Here is a 12,284-nt window from a genome sequence, read left to right on the forward strand (position 1 = left end):
TCATTTTCTGGAATTTTCCAAGCTGTTTAAAGGCACAGTCAACTTAGTGTATGTAAACTTCTGACCCACTGGAATTGTGATACAGTGAATTATAAGTGAAATAATCGGTCTGTAAACAATTGTTGGAAAAATGACTTGTGTCATGCACAAAGTAGATGTCCTAACCGACTTGCCAAAACTATAGTTTGTTAACAAGAAATGTGTGGAGTGGTTGAAAAACGAGTTTGAATGACTCCAAACTAAGTGTATGTAAACTTCCAACTTCAACTGTATGCGCTAGAGCAGGCTAAAACAAGGACATTAATTCTCAGTATGATATGTGCTAGAGCAAGCTAAAACAAGGACAGTAATTCTCAGTATGATATGTGCTAGAGCAAGCTAAAACAAGGACATTCATTTTCAGTATGAACGCTTTATCTATCACTCTTATATATTGTTTTCACCCTGTCAGCAATGTGCTGCTGTTTGACTGGGTCTTATCAAAACCCTTCAACTGTACAGGGAAAAAACTGCTGATGCACACGAAAGCTGAATGAGAAATAACCCTCTTCTCTTCTCTGGTCCCCAGTATTGGAAGGGGTTTCCTGCCTGCATCCTTAACCATGTGAGGTTCAGTTGAGTTCTGTGAGGACATGTTCCTTTTCGTTCTTCCATGAGGAATTGGCAGGTGTCCTCCCATCCATCTCTTTGAGAATCCATAACTGGCCATTTCTACTATGTTTATATACGCTGCGTCTCAAATGGTACCCTATTCCCGATGCATTAGTTTTGATCAGGGTCCATAGTGCCACTTACAGTGCATTTGGAAAGTTTTTAGACCCCTTGACTTTTTCCACATTTTGTTACGTTACAGCCTTATTCTAAAATGGATTAAATAAAAACAATTCCTCATCAATCTACACACAATACCCCATAATTGTCACGTTCGTTGAATGACGGGTCAGACCAAGGCACAGCGTGATATACGTACATGTTTATTTTAACTATTAAACACACGACAAAACAACAACCAAAACAAACCGTGAAGTCCAAGGTAGAACAAACAACATACCTTTCAAGGAACAAGATCCCACAACTAGACAGTGCCAATAGGCTGCCTAAGTATGGTGCCCAATCAGAGACAACGAGCGACAGCTGCCTCTGATTGGGAACCACACCGGCCAACATAGAAATACACATACTAGATAATACAACATAGAACATACACAACAAAGAATGTACACACCCTGACTCAACATATAAGAGTCCCCTGAGTCAGAGCGTGACAATAATGACAAAGTGAAAACAGGTTTTTAGAAATGTTTGCAAATAAATAACAAATAAAAAACAGAAATACTTTATTTACATAATTATTCAGACCCTTTACTATGAGACTCGAAATTGAGTTCAGGTGCATCCTGTTTCCATTGATTATCCTTGAGATGTTTCTACAACTTGATTGGAGTCCACCTGTGGTAAATTGAATTGATTGGACATGATTTGGAAAGGCACACATTTGTCTCTATAAGGTCCCACAGTTGACAGAGCATGTCAGAGCAAAAACCAAGCCATGAGGTCGAAGGAATTGCCTGTAGACCTCCAAGACAGGATTGTGTCGAGGCACAGATCTGAGGAAGGGTACCAAAACATTTCTGCAGCATTGAAGGTCCCCAAGAACACAGTGGCCTCCATCATTCTTAAATGGAATACTTTTGGAACCACCAAGACTCTTCCTAGAGCTAGCCGCCCGGCCTAACTGAGCAATCAGTGGAGAAAGGCCTTGGTCAGGAAGGTGCCCAAGAACCCAATGATCACTCTGACTGAGCTCCAGAGTTCCTCTGTGGAGATGGGAGAACCTTCCAGAAGGAAAACCATCTCTGCAGCACTCCACCAATCAGGTCTTTATGGTAGAGTGGCCAGACGGAAGCCACTCCTCAGTAAAAGGCACATGACAGCCTGCTTGGAGTTTGCCAAAAGGCACCTAAAGGAATCTGGAGGAAACTGGCATCATCCCTACGGTGAAGCATGGCGGTGGCAGCATCATGCTGTGGGGATGTTTTTCAGTGGCAGGGACTGGAAGACTAGTCGGGATCAAGGGAAAGATGAACTGAGCAAAGTACAGAGAGATCCTTGATGAAAACCTGCTCCAGAGCGCTCAGGACCTCAGACTGGGGGCGAAGGTTCACCTTCCAACAGGACAATGACCCTAACCACACAGCCAAGACAATGCAGGAGTGGCTTCGGGACAAATCTCTGAATGTCCTTGAGTGGCCCAGCCCGAACTTGAACCATATCGAACATCTCTGGAGGGACCTGAAAATAGCTGTGCAGCAACGCTCCCCATCCAACCTGACAGCGCTTGAGAGGATCTGCAGAGAAGAATGGGAGAATCTCCCCAAATACAGGTGTGTCAAGCTTGTAGCATCATACCCAAGAAGACTTGAGGCTGTAATCGCTGCCAAAGGTGCTTCAACAAAGTACTGAGTTAAGGGTCTGAATGTAAATAATTTCTAACAACCTGTTTTTGCTTTGTCATTATTGTGTGTAGATTGATGAGAAACAAACAACAATTTAATACATTTTAGAATAAGGCTGTAGCGTAACAAAAATGTGGGAAAAGTCAAGGGGTCTGAATACTTTCCGAATGCACTGTATAGGGAATAGGGTGCCATTTGGGACGCAACCATAGACTACACGGCACATTAATCTCTTCCTCTCTTATTTCTTATTTCTCCTGTTTGTTTTTCATATTTTTTATTAGTTATACTATTTTGATATTGAATACTGCAGGGCTTACAAGTTAAGCATTTCACTGAATTTGTGCATGTGACAAATAAATTAATCTGCTTTTTACTGGAGGAACAAAACTAGTGCTTCACTACTAGAGCCTTGTTTTAAAGTGTCCATCTTGACCAGGCAGATCAGCTACTCTTTAGAAGGGCTGTCCCTCAGTGGTTATGGGCTGAGGAGGAACGTCAGCTGCACAATGAATACAAAATGCATCCAATACATCATTTTCCTCCAGACGGGAGGGCAGATCTGCTGTCACCGTAGTCAGGCCAGAGTAACCAAGGGGAATGGGGGTGTTTAGGTATGCTCAAGCAGCAGACTCCTGTCATAACTCCTGTATCCCCATAGGTATTGGTTTGCTGTTGTGGCCCTTCATGCCAAAGGTGATCGTGTGTGTCGGGTTGGCTGCATCAGCTGTTGCTGAGACTAACAAATGGCTGTTGTCATAAGCATATAAATTGCTAAAATCCCATAAAATGACAACATTACTAAAGCAGAGGATAACATCTGATGCATGCTTAAGTGTACTGGTCTCACTATGAGTCAAGAAATGTGTGTTTACCACAGTTTTGACAAGGCATTATGTCATTACGTAATTCATATTATTTGTGAAATAAACAGGCGGGTTTATGTGAATAAAACTGTTAAGGGCTCTCTGAGTCTCTCTGCAAGATAGAGTGCTTTGGGAAACACTACCCATCCGATAGTTTGTCTGAGGAAACACTTTGCTCAACAAGACAACAGCTAGAACACTGTTGTAGGTAGTCTGGGAGCAGACTCAGTGGAGGAAGAGGAGGAGTAGTCTGGGAGCAGACTCAGTGGAGGAAGAGGAGGAGTAGTCTGGGAGCAGACTCAGTGGAGGAAGAGGAGGAGTAGTCTGGGAGCAGACTCAGTGGAGGAAGAGGAGGAGTAGTCTGGGAGCAGACTCAGTGGAGGAAGAGGAGGAGTAGTCTGGGAGCAGACTCAGTGGAGGAAGAGGAGGAGTAGTCTGGGAGCAGACTCAGTGGAGGAACAGTAATGGACAGAGGAGTCTTGAAGCTATGCCACATCACCCAGATATTCATGCAAATGCAGAGCTCTATGTCCCAAATGGCACCCTATTCCCTACATAGTGCACTCATTTTGACCAGAGTCTTATGAGTCCTGGTCAAACGTAGTGCCCTATATAGGGAGCAAAATGAACACATGTGTTCTATCTGCAACACTGATCTAACTACAGAGCCACAAGGATATCATTCCTATCCTCTTAATTAACACAGTCTTACTACAGAGCCACAAGGATATCATCACTACCCTCTTAATTAACACATTCTAACTATAGAGCCACAAGGATATCATTACTACCCTCTTAATTAACACATTCTAACTATAGAGCCACAAGGATATCATTACTACCCTCTTAATTAACACAGTCTAACTTGTATGTCTTAGATTTGGTAGATTATGTGCTGACTTAATCAATTACCAAAACTACACTGAGTGTACAAACATTAAGAACGCCTTTCTAATATGATTTCTGCCCAAAGAACAGCTTTCATTTGTCGGGGCATGGACTCTACAAGGTGTCGAAAACGTTCCACATGGATGCTGGCCCATGTTGACTCCAATGCTTCCCACAGTTGTGTCAAGTTGGCTGGATGTCCATTGGGTGGTGGACTATTCTTGATACACAGGGGAAACTGTTGAGCATGAAAAACCCAGCAGCGTTGCAGTTCTTGACACAAACCAGTGCACCTGGCACCTACTGCCATAACTCGTTCAAAGGCACTCAAATGTTTTGTCTTGCCCATTCACCCTCTGAATGGCACACATAAACAATATACAATTTAGTCATTTAGCAGACGCTCTTATCCAGAGCGACTTACAAGAGCAATTAAGGTTCAGTGCCTTGCTCAAGGGCACATCGACAGATTTTTCACCTAGTCAGCTTGGGTATTTGATCCAGTGACCTTTTGGTTACCAACCCAACACTCTTAACCACTAGGCTACCACCTTTCTAACAGCGTTGAAGTTCTTGACACACTCAAACCGGTGCGTCTGGCACCTACTGCCATACCTCATTCAAAGGCACTTAAATATTTTGTCTAGCCCATTCATCCTCTGAATGGCACACATACACAATCCATCTCTCAATTGTCTCAATATTAAAAAGCCTTCTTTAACCTGTCTCCTCCACTTCATCTACACTGATTTGAAGTGGATTTAACAAGTGACATCAATAAGGGATCATTGCTTTCTCCTGGATTCACCTGGTCAGTCTGTGTCATGGAAAGAGAAGGTGTTCATAATGTTTTGTACACTCTGTGTATACATTAAAAATGGCAGTGAGGATGATGGAATTCAATATTAGATTAGGGAGTTAAAATAGATTGCCTGTGTGAACATTTTGGGATGTAAAACATCCATCTTGGATACATGTTCCTAAAATGACATACCTAGCATTCTTATATAAAGTGTTCATCCCTGCAATGGCATGAGTGTAGATAAGTCAAGCCATTCCTCAACAGTTAGTTTTGGAGTGAATGTGAGACTGTATCTTTTCTACAGTGAATAAATACATTTCAGTTAAAGACATGCTCCGGTCCTTTGGTGACTAGTAAGTCTTTTTTTTAACCTCCCGCTTTGGGCTGGATGTGTCAATTTGTAGCTCATACATGCATAATCTATGAGCAGAATTACTGTCTTACCTCAATTAGCCATGACATCCCTAGTTTGAAAGCGACGTTTTGTGAAAGCTGTGCGGCACCATTTTCCCTACATTTACCCCCATGTGAGCCAGCCCCCTAGCAATTTGAGTTTCAGCCAATGAGCTCCAGCCCCTCGACATTTGAGTGACAGCTAGCAAGATGCGCACACCGTAGAGTAAAAGAGAGAAAACAATTACGTTGTGCACATATCTGCACATTTGTGATTTAGTACACCATTTTCAGAGACCACTTTTGGCTCGTGGGCTTTTGGCTCATTCAGAACTACTAGCTAAAAAGTATTTTTAAAAAGTACTGGAGAATATCTTTAAAGAGTTCAACAGTAGAAACAGGCCCAGAAAGTGACAGGCTACATAAATCCTAGCATGCCGATCTTTCACTGTGGATGGGAGTCTCTCCAGGACCTTCATGTGAAGTATCTCCCTGTACACACTCTCCCTCCCCATGGAGCTTCTCCTTAGGCCTGTGTGGAGACAACCACAATCTAAAGAGACAGAGTCTGCGTCCCAAATGGCACCCTATTCCCTACGTAGTGAACTTCTTTTGACCATGGCCTATGTCTTTGGTGAGAAGTATTGCATTTATACTGTGGTGCCATTTTGGGACACAGAGAGAGAATGTCCTCACACTCTGCAGCACACCGCTTCTTTAAGACTTAAAATCTACCAATTGGGGGTCCATGGGTGATGAGTTGAGGGTTGAGAACGAAATACATTATAGTCTGCCTGTCTGTACTGTATCTTACCACTTTGAACTTTTCCTGACACTTGTTGTACTCTGATATGAATATTGAGGCAACACCACATTCAGAAAAACACTTTAAGCATTTTCCATGATTTATTATTTCAAAATAGAAAGTAAAGCATAGAACAGGTAAGGTCGGGGTAATCATGTGACGTGGGTGCAGGCTAGTCAGGGCTGGTGAAGCCACTCAGAGGAAACTGACTTCCCTATCCCCTCTCTTCACTTTCCCTCCTATCCCCTCTCTTCACTTTCCCTCCTATCCCCTCTCTTCACCTTCCCTCCTATCCCCTCTCTTCACCTTCCCTCCTATCCCCTCTCTCTACCTTCCCTCCTATCCCCTCTCTTCACCTTCCCTCCTATCCCCTCTCTTCACCTTCCCTCCTATCCCCTCTCTTCACCTTCCCTCCTATCCCCTCTCTTCACCTTCCCTCCTATCCCCTCTCTTTACCTTCCCTCCTATCCCCTCTCTTTACCTTCCCTCCTATCCCCTCTCTCTACCTTCCCTCCTATCCCCTCTCTTCACCTTCCCTCCTATCCCCTCTCTTTACCTTCCCTCCTATCCCCTCTCTTCACCTTCCCTCCTATCCCCTCTCTTCACCTTCCCTCCTATCCCCTCTCTTTACCTTCCCTCCTATCCCCTCTCTTCACCTTCCCTCCTAGCCCCTCTCTTTACCTTCCCTCCTATCCCCTCTCTTCACCTTCCTTCCTATCCTCTCATCATTGGTCTAAGACCATCATCTAACCCTGCTGTGTTCACTGGTTACAGTACATCATTGGTCTGAGACCATAATCTAACCCTGCTGTGTTCACTGGTTACAGTACATCATTGGTCTGAGACCATAATCTAACCGTGCTGTGTTCACTGGTTACAGTACATAATTGGTCTGAGACCATAATCTAACCGTGCAGTGTTCACTGGTTACAGTACATCATTGGTCTGAGACCATAATCTAACCCTGCTGTGTTCACTGGTTACAGTACATAATTGTTCTAAAACCATAATCTAACCCTGCTGTGTTCACTGGTTACAGTACATTATTGGTCTGAGACCATAATCTAATAAGTGTTCACTTGGCTATAGAGCTGTTTCTCTTCTGGGTTTGAAACAGCCCTAAGCTCCTCCAAATCAAATCAAATCAAATGTTATTTGCCACATGCGCCGAATACAACAGGTGTAGACATTACAGTGAAATGCTTACTTACAAGCCCTTAACCAACAATGCAGTTAAGAAAAATATATATATACAATGAGGGAAAAAAGTATTTGATCCCCTGCTGATTTTGTACGTTTGCTCACTGACAAAGAAATGATCAGTCTATAATTTTAATGGTAGGTTTATTTGAACAGTAAGAGATAGAATAACAACAAGAAAATCCAGAAAAACGCATGTCAAAAATGTTATAAATTGATTTGCATTTTAATGAGGGAAATAAGTATTTGACCCCTCTGCAGAACATGACTTAGTAATTGGTGGCAAAACCCTTGTTGGCAATCACAGAGGTCAGACGTTTCTTGTAGTTGGCCACCAGGTTTGCACACATCTCAGGAGGGATTTTGTCCCACTCCTCTTTGCAGATCTTCTCCAAGTCATTAATGCTTCCAGGCTGACATTTGGCAACTCGAACCTTCAGCTCCCTCCACAGATTTTCTATGGGATAAGGTCTGGAGACTGGCTAGGCCACTCCAGGACCTTAATGCGCTTCTTCTTGAGCCACTCCTTTGTTGCCTTGGCCGTGTGTTTTGGGTTATTGCCATCCACGACCCATTTTCAATGCCCTGGCTGAGGGAAGGAGGTTCTCACCCAAGATTTGACGGTACATGGCCCCGTCCATCGTCCCTTTGATGCGGTGAAGTTGTCCTGTTCCCTTAGCAGAAAAACACCCCCAAAGCATAATGTTTCCACCTCCATGTTTGACGGTGGGGATGGTGTTCTTGGGGTTGTACTCATCCTTCTTCCTCCAAACACGGCGAGTGGAGTTTAGACCAAAAAGCTCTATTTTTGTCTCATCAGACCACACGACCTTCTCCCATTCCTCCTCTGGATCATCCAGATGGTCATTGGCAAACTTCAGACGGGCCTGGACATGTGCTGGCTTGAGCAGGGGGACCTTGCGTGCGCTGCAGGATTTTAATCCATGACGGCGTAGTGTGTTACTAATGGTTTTCTTTGAGACTGTGGTCCCAGCTCTCTTCAGGTCATTGACCAGGTCCTGCCATGTAGTTCTGGACTGACCCCTCACCTTCCTCATGATCATCGATGCCCCACGAGGTGAGATCTTGCATGGAGCCCCAGACAGAGGGTGATTGACCGTCATCTTGAACTTCTTCCATTTTCTAATAATTGCACAAACAGTTGTTGCCTTCTCACCAAGCTGCTTGCCTATTGTCCTGTAGCCCATCCCAGCCTTGTGCAGGTCTACAATTTTATCCCTGATGTCCTTACACAGCTCTCTGGTCTTGGCCATTGTGGAGAGGTTGGAGTCTGTTTGATTGAGTGTGTGGACAGGTGTCTTTTATACAGGTAACGAGTTCAAACAGGTGCAGTTAATACAGGTAATGAGTGGAGAACAGGAGGGCTTCTTAAAGAAAAACTAACAGTTCTGTGAGAGCCGGAATTCTTACTGGTTGGTAGGTGATCAAATACTTATGTCATGCAATAAAATGCAAATTAATTACTTAAAAATCATACAATGTGATTTTCTGGATTTTTGTTTTAGATTCCGTCTCTCACAGTTGAAGTGTACCTATGATAAAAATTACAGACCTCTACATGCTTTGTAAGTAGGAAAACCTGCAAAATCGGCAGTGTATCAAATACTCCCCACTGTATATGTGCTTTCTTGAGCAGGGGGTACTGCAGCATTTCAGTCCTTCACGGCATACTGTGTTATCAATTGTTTTCTTGGTGACTATGGTCCCAGCTGCCTTGAGATCATTGACAAGATCCTCCCGTGTAGTTCTGGGCTGATACCTCACCGTTCTCATGATCATTGCAACTCCACGAGGTGAGATCTTGCATGGAGCCCCAGGCCGAGGGAGATTGACATTTATTTTGTGTTTCTTCCATTTGCGAATAATCGCACCAACTGTTGTCACCTTCTCACCAAGCTGCTTGGCGATGGTCTTGTAGCCCATTCCAGCCTTGTGTAGGTCTACAATCTTGTCCCTGACATCCTTGGAGAGCTCTTTGGTCTTGGCCATGGTGGAGAGTTTGGAATCGGATTGATTGATTGCTTCTGTGGACGGGTGTCTTTTATACAGGTAACAAGATGAGATTAGGAGCATTCCCTTTAAGAGTGTGCTCCTAATCTCAGCTCGTTACCTGTATAAAAAACACCTGGGAGCCAGAAATCTTTCTGATTGAGAGAGGGTCAAATACTTATTTCCCTCATTAAAATGCAAATCAATTTATAACATTTTTGACGTGCGTTTTTCTGGATTTTTTTGTTGTTATTCTGTCTCTCACTGTTCAAATAAACCTACCATTAAAATTATAGGCTGATCATTTCTTTGTCAGTGGGCAAACGTACAAAATCAGCAGGGGATCAAATACTTTTTTCCCTCACTGTATATACACTATCGTTCAAACGTTTGGGGTCAATTAGAAATGTCCTTGTTTTTGAAAGAAAAGCATTTTTGGTCCATTAAAATAACATCAAATTGATCAGAAATACAGTGTAGACATTGTTAATGTTGTAAATGGCTATTGTGACTGGAAACGGCTGATATTTAATGGAATATCTACATTGGCGTACAGAGGCCCATTATCAGCAACCATCAGTCTGTCACGATCGTCTACCAATGAGGAGGACCAAGGCGCAGCGTGATAAGCGTACATACTTTATTTGTACTGAACACGACACAAAAACAATAAACAACGATGCGTGACGTCCTGAAGTTATACACAACACAAACCTTAACGGAACAAAATCCCACAAACCCGAATGAAAAACAGACAGTTTAAATATGGCTCCCAATCAGAGACAACCAACGAACAGCTGACACTCGTTGCCTCTGATTGGGAGTCACTAAGGCAAACATAGAAAACAACAAACCAGAACCCCCAACATAGAAACACACCACATAGAACAAACACACCCTGGCTCAACAACTAGAGTCCCATAGCCAGGGTGTGACACAGTCCTGTGTTCCAATGGCACGTTGTGTTTGCTAATCCAAGTTTATCATTTTAAAAGTGTAATTGATCATTAGAATACCATTTTGCAATTATGTTGGCACAGCTGAAAACTGTTGTGCTGATTAAAGAAACAATAAATATGGCCTTCTTGAGACTAGTTGAGTATCTGGAGCATCAGCAATTGTGGGTTTGATTACAGGATAAAAATGGCCATATTCTGAAACTCGTCAGTCTATTCTTGTTCTGAAAAATGAAGGCTATTCCATGCAAGAAATTGCCAAGACACTGAAGATCTCGTACAACGCTGTGTCCTACTCCCTTCACAGAACAGCGCAAACTGGTTCTAACCAGAATAGAAAGAGGAGTGGGAGGCCCCGGTGCACAACTAAGCAAGAGGACAAATACATGAGTGTCTAGTTTGAGAAACAGAAGCCTCACAGGTCCTCAACTGGCAGCTTCAATAAATAGTACCCGCAAAACACCAGTCTCAACGTCAACAGTGAAGAGGCGACTCCGGGATGCTGACCTTCTAGGCAGAGTCGCAAAGAAAAAGCCATATCTCAGACTGGCCAATAAAAATAAAAGATTAAGATGGGCAAAAGAGCACAGACACTGGACAGAGGAATATTGGAAAAAAAGTGCTATGGACAGACAAATCGAAGTTTGAGGTGTTCGGATCACAAAGAAGAACATTTGTGAGACGCAGACCAAATGAAAAGATGCTGGAGGAGTGCTTGATGCCATCTGTCAAGCATGGTGGAGGCAATGTGATGGTCTGGGGGTGCTTTGGTGGTGGTAAAGTGGGAGATTTGTACAGGGTAAAAGGGATCTTGAAGAAGGAAGGCTATCACTCCATTTTGCAAAGCCATGCCATACCCTGTGGACGGCGCTTGATTGGAGCCAATTTCCTCCTACAACAGGACAATGACCCAAAGCACAGCTCCAAACTATGCAATAACTATTTAGGGAAGAAGCAGTCAGCTGGTATTCTGTCTATAATGGAGTGGCCAGCACAGTCACTGGATCTCAACCCTATTGAGCTGTTGTGGGAGCAGTACCGTATGGTACTTAAGAAGTGCCCATCAAGCCAATCCAATTTGTGGGAGGTGCTTCAGGAAGCATGGGGTGAAATCTCTTCAGATTACCTCAACAAATTGACAACTATAATGCATGCCAAAGGTCTGCAAGGCTGTAATTGCTGCAAATGGAGGATTCTTTGACGAAAGCAAAGTTTGAAGGACACAATTATTATTTCTATTAAAAATCATTATTTCTAACCTTGACTACATTTCCTATTCATTTTGCCATATTTCCTATTCAAACTCATTTCATGTATGTTTTCATGGAAAACAAGGACATTTCTAAGTGATCCCAAACTTTTGAACGGTAGTGTATATATAAAACAAAATACGAAAAATAAAAAATAAAAAAATAACAGCCTTCACTGGGCTGTTTAAAGAGTGCACGGTGGGTGGAGGAATTGACCTACAAATCTATGGATATAGCAGTCTAGAGCCTAATTTTGTTTGTCAAACAGGTAGGCCTACCTCTTATTTCATAAATAGGAAGAAAGGCTCCAACACAAAGCCCTCTTGCTTTTAGTAAAGTCTAATTAAAATGAAGACGGCTTAAATTAATTATGTTTGCTCGAATTTGCCTACTTTTAGCACAATGAGCTGTCCATTTCTGATTGATTGTGCCGCGGCTGCTGCTTCAAGTTTCACCACCACAATGTAAGTTACTCGAATCTGTCTTATTGTGAGGTCAATAACTCTGAAAAATACATCATGGGTAAGAAACATATTGTTTTTAATAAAATCATTTATAGTAGTAGCGAGCTATCAAAGTTGACCTCCGGTCCTCCTTCTCATCTTCACTCTCTCCTTCTCAAACTGAACAGAACATAGGCTATAGGCTAGTCCACATG

This window comes from Coregonus lavaretus (genome assembly GCF_964263955.1).
Source record: "Coregonus lavaretus genome assembly, chromosome: 3".
Taxonomy (NCBI): Eukaryota; Metazoa; Chordata; class Actinopteri; order Salmoniformes; family Salmonidae; genus Coregonus; species Coregonus lavaretus.